The sequence below is a fragment of the Sceloporus undulatus genome, chromosome 3 (assembly GCF_019175285.1).
Source record: "Sceloporus undulatus isolate JIND9_A2432 ecotype Alabama chromosome 3, SceUnd_v1.1, whole genome shotgun sequence".
Lineage (NCBI taxonomy): Eukaryota > Metazoa > Chordata > Lepidosauria > Squamata > Phrynosomatidae > Sceloporus > Sceloporus undulatus.
Window position 1 is genome coordinate 168,015,869 of NC_056524.1, and position 8,824 is coordinate 168,024,692.

The 8,824-nt window shown below is 47.9% G+C and overlaps 1 protein-coding gene across 4 annotated transcripts in view; it reads right to left on the minus strand.

Annotated features, from left to right (window-relative positions):
• The window catches only part of CTNNA3 (catenin alpha 3), a 1,027,502-nt gene that overhangs the window by 406,361 nt on the left and 612,317 nt on the right, over positions 1-8,824 (minus strand). The window lies entirely within an intron of this gene.

Below are 8,824 nucleotides of genomic sequence, written 5' to 3' on the forward strand. Positions count from 1 at the left end.
AAAAAACAACGATAATGCTAGGAAAGGTGGAGGGAAGTTGAAAGAGAGAAGGCCGCATGCTAAATGGATGGACTTTATTAAAGAGATCGCAAATGGCGGTTGCTTGCCTGTAACGGTATTTCTTCGAGTGGTATCTGCGGATACATACAAATGGGTTTCACTGCGCCTGCGCAGTGCTGTCGGAACCTACTGGAATCACTGGGCAGAGTTACTCTGCAACATAGTGAAATTTTTGGTGGTAATCCGGCCACCGTATAAGGCCCCTGCCTTCCGCTCTTTCCCCAGTTCCGCATTTTTTCCGCCAAGGCAGGCGATGGAAGAGCCAATGAGAGGCGGACACTGGGGGACGGGGGTGGGATTTGTATGTATTCGAGATGACCACTCGAAGAATACGTTACAGGTAAGCAACCTGGTCCTTCTTCTTCGTGGTCTCTGCCTCTCACAACTGGGTGTTAGCTGACAAGCTAGGATTATGGGCGGAGGGAGGGTCCTGAAACCAAAGCTATGTGACCAAAGGTAATATTTATTACAATAAAAAACATGAACCATAAAGGAGTCGTCTTTTGTTCATGCACAGATCAAATAGAATAACGTGCTAAACCTGAGAAGGAACAGAGGTCCTGCAAGACCGATCCCATAGAACTTGTTGTGCAAACCAACAATCAACAAATGTAACAACGTATCAACTGTACAAGTGTAGTAAACACAAAACATCAGTAGTGCAATCAATGCAACCACTGAAAACCAGCACAGCCCTCCCGAAAAGCGTCTTGGATGGCCCTGGTGTCCAACCATATGCTGATGAAGCAGAGGTTGGGACAGACGGCAGCCTTGCGACATCCGCAAGGGGATCCCGGACAGGAGATGAGAGGATGCTGCCATGATCTTGTGGAATGGGACCGAAACCCTGCCAGGGGAGGGTTTGGCCTAACAGTTCATAGCAGAGGTGGAGTGGTACCATCCCGCCTTTGGACAACCTCTGGCGCAGACACAGGCAACCCCTTCGGTCGGTGTTGAGTAGGCTTGGAAAGTCTCTCGGACCGACTGGAGGCGCAGTTTGTCCAGGAAAATGCCAGCGCTCTCCGGACATCAAGAGAGTGTAGGCGGTCGCTCCTCACTGCGTCGGGGTTGGATGCTAGAGTGGGCAACACAATGTCCGGCACATGTGGAAAGGACACAACCTTCGGCAAGAGGTTGTCCGTACAGGGACGCACCTTGTCCTGTGGGGAACTCAGGAAGGGCTGGTCTCCGTAGAAGCACAGGTTCGCCCGCAGGCGGGCAGAGGTGAGGCCACAGAAAAGCGGGTTTCCGGGCAAGGTCGGACGGAGGAGCAGCTCCTGGGGGTGGAGAAGGGGATGCGAACCACGGCTGTCTCGGCCACACGGGGTGATCAGGGAGCGCATGCGGCGGGTCCCGTTGTCTCTTGGACACCACTGATGATGAGAGGGAACGGAGGGAGGCGTTAGAGGGAGCTCCCCCGTCAGAGGAAGGCGAATGCGGTCTCGGGGATCGTCCATCGCTTCCTGGAGAGAACTGGGGACGTGGCTGTCCACTGGTCGCGAAGGGTCGTCGGGGGGATCCCACCGATCGAAAAGGTCGGGCTGACCGGCTCGGGATGGGCCTCCACTCGTGGCACACCGAGGAGATCTGCGAGGCGGGGTCTGGCCACTCGTGTCCTCCCGGGGAGGTGAATCGCCTGGGAGGGAGACACGTTCTGGATGCACCAGTCCCAGTGCGGAGCGTGAGGGGTCGGCAGGGTCCTGGATCTGGTACCACTGTTGTTGATGAATACATCACGGTGGTGTTGTCCGTTCTCAGGAGGACCCTCTTCCTGTGGACAGCAACTCGAGCCCTCAAGCCTTCTCCACTGCGAGCATTTCCAGGTTGATGTGGAAGAGCTTGTCTTGTGCTGAACCGGTCTTTGGACGCGAGGTCAAGCAGGGGGCGCCCCATCCCTCCAGGGTTGCTCGGTTGTCGAGAGTCAGTTGAGCCGGGGCGATGAAGGGCATCCCGGTGCAGGACGTGGAGTGTCTAGCCACGCATCTGAGGGAAGCGGGGCCACGGTCCCGGTACCGTGGCCACTTTGAAGGAGGGTCCTCACCTGAGAGAGACGGGAGAGGAACGGATTGGGAGGGCGAGACGGAAGTGGGGGGCTTGCCCAAGGGGGGACGATGTCGTCGACGCTATGTGGCCCAGGGCGACTTGGCGTCTTGGCCTCACCCTTCTGTGGGAAATGCACGGCGAGGGACGTGTCAGGGCCCAAAACCGGCCGGAGGGAGGAGGGCGAAGCAGTTCTCGTAGCGGGATGGCCGGTGAACTTGACCTGCCTGGTCGGTGTGAAGTGGGACTTTTCCCTGTTGACGACCAGCCCCGGCGAGCCAAGAGGGCAAGGCGAATGAGAGCTTCTGCGCTCGTCTGGATTCGGCTGCAAAGGCAGTCGTCCAGGTAGGGAAGCATGGAAGCCCTTCGGATGAGTATGGCAACCGGGTGGCCATGCCTTGTGAAGGACTCGTGGAGGCGTGGCCAAGCCGAAAGGAAGCCGTTGAGTGGGACGCGGTGGGAGCCGGAGCAGGCGAGGGGAGGATCTCCGGTGGGACTCGCGGAGCCCGATATGGAAGTAGGCGTCCGTCAGGTCGACGGTCGCGAACCACGGCCTGGTGAGCAGGGCAGATGGAAGCCAAGGTTACCATTCGAAAGCGCGGTAGTCCCGAACAACTCGAGGGCATACCCCTACGGACGGAGGGTGAGAACCACGAGTCGATGTTATGGAGGCCCAGGTGTAGCGAAGGGCTTCAGAATGTCCAAAAGAAGAGGGGGAAGGAGAGACGAAGCGCGCTGGCGTCCTTAGGCTCGGCTCTTCCCGGGTCGGTGTCCTGCCAGCGGGCTTGCGGTACCGAGGCGGGAGTGGACGGCCAGAGGAGGGGAAGACTGCGAGGGGAAGCGGTGTCTCTGGGAGCCCGGCTGCTGGGACTGGCGATCCGGGGGAGAGGGTCCCTGTGATGGACCTGCGGTGCCACGGCGCTGACGCGCGGAACGGAGGAGCGGGCGAGCATGCCATGCTTCTTCGCCGCCGCTTCATCCTGAACTTGCGGTTAGGCGGGTCGTGGGTCTCAGGTGGAGAGAGCCGTCCCGTCGAGCGGATGTCCGCGTGGCCGCCCTGACGTGGGGTGAGGTCGGAGGCCCCACCAGGCGTGGGTCGAGTGCCAGGGATGCGACATGGGACTCCGGAAGAGTCCGCGCCTGTTCCTGGAAGTGGTGATTAGCCACTCAATGGAATGGGCCGCGTCCTGACTCCACAGCTGCCTCTGGATGTCTTTTGGGACGGCCGGGGACGAGGGGGGAGATCGTTCTGAGGGTCTGAATGTAGGCCCCCTGGCAGGTGGTGTGTGGCAGCCTTGCCCCGAGGGGCCGATGCGAGGAGGCCTTCTTGGCCAGTCCGTCCACTTTTTCGATCCCGGTCGGGGACAGGGGAGGTCGCCTGCTTGCGGGACGAAGCTGTGTTGGGCTCCCTCGACGTGGCAGAGTTCGGCCTGGGGTGGTCGGCCACCAAGGACAGTCGCCGGGCGGACTCTGTAGAGCGACTCTACCTTGCGGGAGGGCGCCGACAGGGTGGCCGGAGAGTCCCAGGACCTTTACGATGGTCTGGAGCGACGGAAGGAGAGGGCAGGGCAAGGGTGGGAGGCACTGACGTGGCACCCGACGCTCAACCGGGTCCTCAGCGTCGCTCGCGGAAGCGAGCTCGATGTCGAGGGCCCTCGCCATCTTCCGACGTGTTTCGGTGAAGGACCTGACGTCGTCGATGGGGAGGAAGACGGCTCCGGGTTGGTGCATCCGCTGGGGAGCGGCCTGGGTCCGAGAGGACTCCTGGCCGAGGGTGCCTCAGAAGGAAGCGTGCGGCTCGTCTTCAGAGTCCAGGTCAGGGAGAGGGGGTCCGTCACCTAACCTGGGAGCTCGGGCGGGTTGGACGAGGTCCGCGAAGCAGGCGCGCTGCGGGATGAAGACGGCGATCTCGTAGACCGCCGGTCAGGACCGTTGGACGGGGTGGCCGGTCACGGATGGGGGTTAGCCTGGTGGACTCCGTCTGCTCTGTCTACTGAGTAAATGAAATAAGCAAGAGAAAGAGTATTATTCAATATTTCAAACACCAAGCTGAATCTTTAACCCAGAATATCAACAGGATAGAAATGAAATACTTAACTTGACAAGACATTTCCACCTTCAGATCTCTGATCACACCAGTTGGTCCTCCTAATACATTTTAAAGCTCTGCACACAAACTGAACATATATTAAGTATGCTAAGGAGCCTACGGCATATTTCCATTTCAAATGGTGGAGAACTGTGTTTCTTATCTTAAACTTTCATGTTCTGATTTCCAGCGCTATCTCTAATTGAAGTAGTCACATATTTGGTTTCGACTATTGTTTGAGATTTGCATTATACCCTTTGAAAACAGATGCTTTCTGTATGCTGGTCAAACAGACAAGACAACAGGATTGTTGTTACTAGTCACACTCTTTCCAAAAGAAAAGTCTGATTGATTTAGCAGCTCTGATTATGAAAATAGCTTCCAGCTAGAATTATAATAATTCTGCTATCACTGATAGACAGAAGATGTGAGGAAAGGGCATGCACACATAAAACTAGGAGCCAGGATCTTTTTGGAGGGTGGGGGGAGGAGAGATCTGAATATATGAGGATGAATCCTGCTCTTTTTGCTACACAATCACTCCTGATTCCTTTCTTTCAGGCAGTTGATAAATCCCCAAGTTCAAGCTTATATGGGAATAGAGGCATATTTGTCAAGTCATCTGCAATAAGTGGACTTTTCCCCACCTCCAGGCCAAGTCTATTTCATATGGATTTGCCCTTGTGGTGCAGTGGTTAAATGCCTGTACTGCAGCCACTCACTCATAAACCACAATGCTGTGAGTTCAATCCCAGCCAGGTGCTCAGGGTTGACTCAGCCTGGCATCCTTTCGTAGGTCACTAAAATGAGTACCCAGCTTGTTGGGAACAATTGACTTACATATTATAAATGGCTTAGGGAGTGTTTAAGTGCACTGATAAGCGGTATAGAAATGTATTTGGTATTGCTATACAGACGGCCTTCCTTATCCACAGATTCAAGCATGCAAGGCTTGAAAATATTCCCAAAAAGTATAAATTCCAAATAACAAACCTTAATTTTCCATTTTATACAAGGGACACTATTTTGTTGTGCCATTATATTTAATGAAACTTGAGCATCCACAAATTTGTTATCCACCGGGGGGGGTCCTGGAACCAAACCCCACCAAATAACAAGGGCCCACTGTATTGCTATATGTTTCTATGAAGACATTTTCTTTTTTAAAAATGAGGTAAGATCACATTTTTAAAAAGTATATTTTGGTTGTTGCACACCTGCCATTAGCTAAAGTAAGTCTAAACATTTTATTTTAATGCAACACCTTTTTCCTATGTACACTTTTCCAATGTACACATTGTATTGATATACTCTTTTCATCTTACAACTCATACCACAAGCACTGAAAAGGACAGATTTCTGAAAGGAAAATACATCTAAGCCACATCCATTTTTGGGTGATGCAGAGTGGGAAAATAAACAAAATTAAAACAAAAGATCCAGAAGAGTGGGTTCCTAACACATTTATAGCTGTAGCTCCTTCCAGTGAGTTGCTTCTTGGTATGATTACTCATCAGAGAAGGGAAAGCATTTGGCACAGTTACCCTTCCTTTTACTGCTTGTTTACTATTTGTTGCTACTTCATATCTCCTAGAGTTTAGCCCTACAATTAAAAAGAGACCCCAGACTGTGATCTAAGATCATGGAATATGGCTTCATGAATGGATAATAAAGTAACTTCATGAATAAAAAGAAGAAAATGAGAGACAGTTAATAATAAAAATGAAAAACGGCATGTTGACATGTGGAAAATTGAGAAAGGGAAACCCTTTCACAATGTCAGAGGCATCCCTTCTCCAAAATTTGTATGTGCACATCTCCTGTTGGAGGGAAGGAACAATATAAGGAGGAAGGCCAGTAGTGGCATCCTCCATAACTCCAAATGAGTGCTGCATATGAGATATACATTTGAAAAGGACTAGGAATTTCACTTTTAAAAAACCCTCATGAACAGTTGTAGTAAAGCAGTGATGGAACAGAATTTCTATTAGTCTCAAGCAGAGTAGGAAATTCTGAGCAGAACAAGTAATGTCTGAGAGAAAAATGTCAATTTGTCAGGGAGCTGTGTTTACTAAGAATTAAGTAACTAGAGAAAGGTCATGACCAGGAGGTTTAGGCCATTCTGGGAAATGTCCAACACAATCTGAGTAGCCAAACATGGATTTATAACTCTAGGTGAGATGAGTTTTCTCTGTAGAATTGCTTCTCCAGCACTGAACACCTAGGCTCTGATAGGCTTGTAATGAGCTTGGTGATTCCATCTCCCCTTGAATTTTCTCAAGGTCCTAATGCTTTAATTCTTCCCAATGGATAGCCTTCAAATTCCATAGAGGTGCTCCAGATATTAATTTTTTTTATGTGCCCTGCCATCTCTTTAGTTCTTCAGGTTCCAGGACTAATGATGAAGAGTTCAGAACTGAGTTTGATCCCTGTGTGTGGAATTGGGTGCTCTCTATCGTGACCTCTTTGGATAAGATACAATGGGAGGAAGCCTGTCACTATTTCCAACAGAGTGTTAACTACCCTGGGTCCTTGCCTGTATTTGGTAGTATTACAGAATCTGCTCTTTCTCTATCGCTATTCTGAAATAGAGAGAAAGATGAACCTGGATGAGAGACGGTCTAGAAAAAGAAGGATACAAAGAGCAGCATGCGATAGAAGGAATGAATGGAAGAATTAATAGAAAATAAAGGCAGACTAAAGAAAGTGTGTGAACAAAAAGAGAACAAATGTAAAGAACAGAAGAAAGAAAACAAGTATTATAGTTTGGGGCTTTTATTTTTATTTTATTTTTTAAAATAGAATTTGGCACAATTTTCAGCAAACTCAAATCTGGAAAGGCAGCACTGAAGTAAAGCAACATCCACCCACCCAAAGATGAGATTGAGATATAAGTTTGGAACAGGATGTAGAGTGTTCCAGGATTTCTTCCAGCCCAGTCCCAAAAGGGAAAAAGAAAGCCTTGTGGCCTCCTCTGAGTGGAACAGATAAAATAAAGCAGTTTGTTTTTAGATGAGAAAAAGAGGCAAGAAAGAAATGCCTAGACATCTTCTATTACACTAAGGTGAGCCAAAAACTCAACCTCTCCCACTCCCTGAATTTCAAATCAATTTGTATCCATAGTCCAGAAGTATAAGCGGAGAATGCCCTTTTCACATCTCCTAGACATTTCATAAATATCCAGAGAAAATTCTAAAGAACTTTTGCAAGTATTTGGGAAACTCTCTTGCTATTTCCTCTTATGAATTTGTGGGGGAACTCCTACTGTCCTTATTATTTCATTGGTTTTTTAAAGGATAAGAGTATAAGGTCAAACTTAATTTAAAAACGTAATTTAAAAAACCATCCACGATCAAAAGAATGTTTTATGTTTTTGAAAGGGAACAGTGGGATGGGAGATGACATTTTAGCCAGTCACAGCCTCTAGTTTCTTGAGTGCTAGCGGCTGCAATGTGCATCAGTCCTAGAACTAAGAGCTCATAATTCCTTCCCTCATGAATACTTTTCCTATATTTTTCATTTCCTTATATATTCTAAATCCTTTCTTGCTCTAAAAAATGTTTCATAAATACTTCATTCTATGCAGAGGGTGCTCTATTCCACAGAGAATCACATTGTAGAACTTCAAATCCTAGGAGGAAGTTAAGGGTAGGATATTTGCTGACAATACAACTAATCATCTTCATTTTAAACAGAATTGCATTTCTAATTAATCTATTGATGCTACTAATAAATTGCATGTTTTGTATATGTTTATACATTGTGTTTTCTTTTTTCTTCCCAGATTATTGACAAAAGTCTGTCCCTCTTCCTGAATTCTATGCCACCCAATAGATATAGTCAAGAATCTCTGTTTCGGTTATTTTCCAGACATGTTATACAAACTTTCTCCTTCCTATTCCTGGTTCATGGGGGCTGATATATAACAAAATCCACTTTTTTAAAAATGGTTGCTCATTGATGTTTTCATCTCTTTTCAATGTGAACAGCTGCCTATTTGGGTGGACATATTGTGGAAATCCCTACACAGTGCTGGACAAAAACAGAGTGAAAACTCTGTAGTCCATCCTTTTGATGGTTCCTTAAAAGAAGGACTTTCAGCAGGTGTTGCTTGTCATGCATTCAGTGAACAAGCAGTATTTGCTGAAAATCTCCTCTTCTACAGGAACTGCTGTCATGTTTTTACAGGTTAAGTCCTGATTTGAAATGCTTGGGACTAAAAATGTTCTGGATTTTGGATTTTATTTTTCAGAATTTGGAATATTTGCCTACTCTTAATGACATATTTTGGAGATGGGAGCCAAGTCTAAATGAAAAATATATTATGTATCATATGTACCTTATACACACAGGCTGAAGGTAATTTTATATACAATGTTTTTAATAACTTTGTGTATGAAACAAGGTTTATGTACACAGAACTATTAGAAAGTCAAATATCACTATCTCTGTCACCCATACAACAAGTTTTGGTTTTTTTGGAGCATTTTGAATTTGAGAATTCCTGATAAGGGAGACTCAGCCTGTACCCTGGGAACCCTGTCAAGAGTGTAAATTTCAGTGGACAACAGATTGTGCAGTCACAATCCACAAGAATGCCTATACAGTAAGAACATGGTTTCAGAGTGAAAAAAA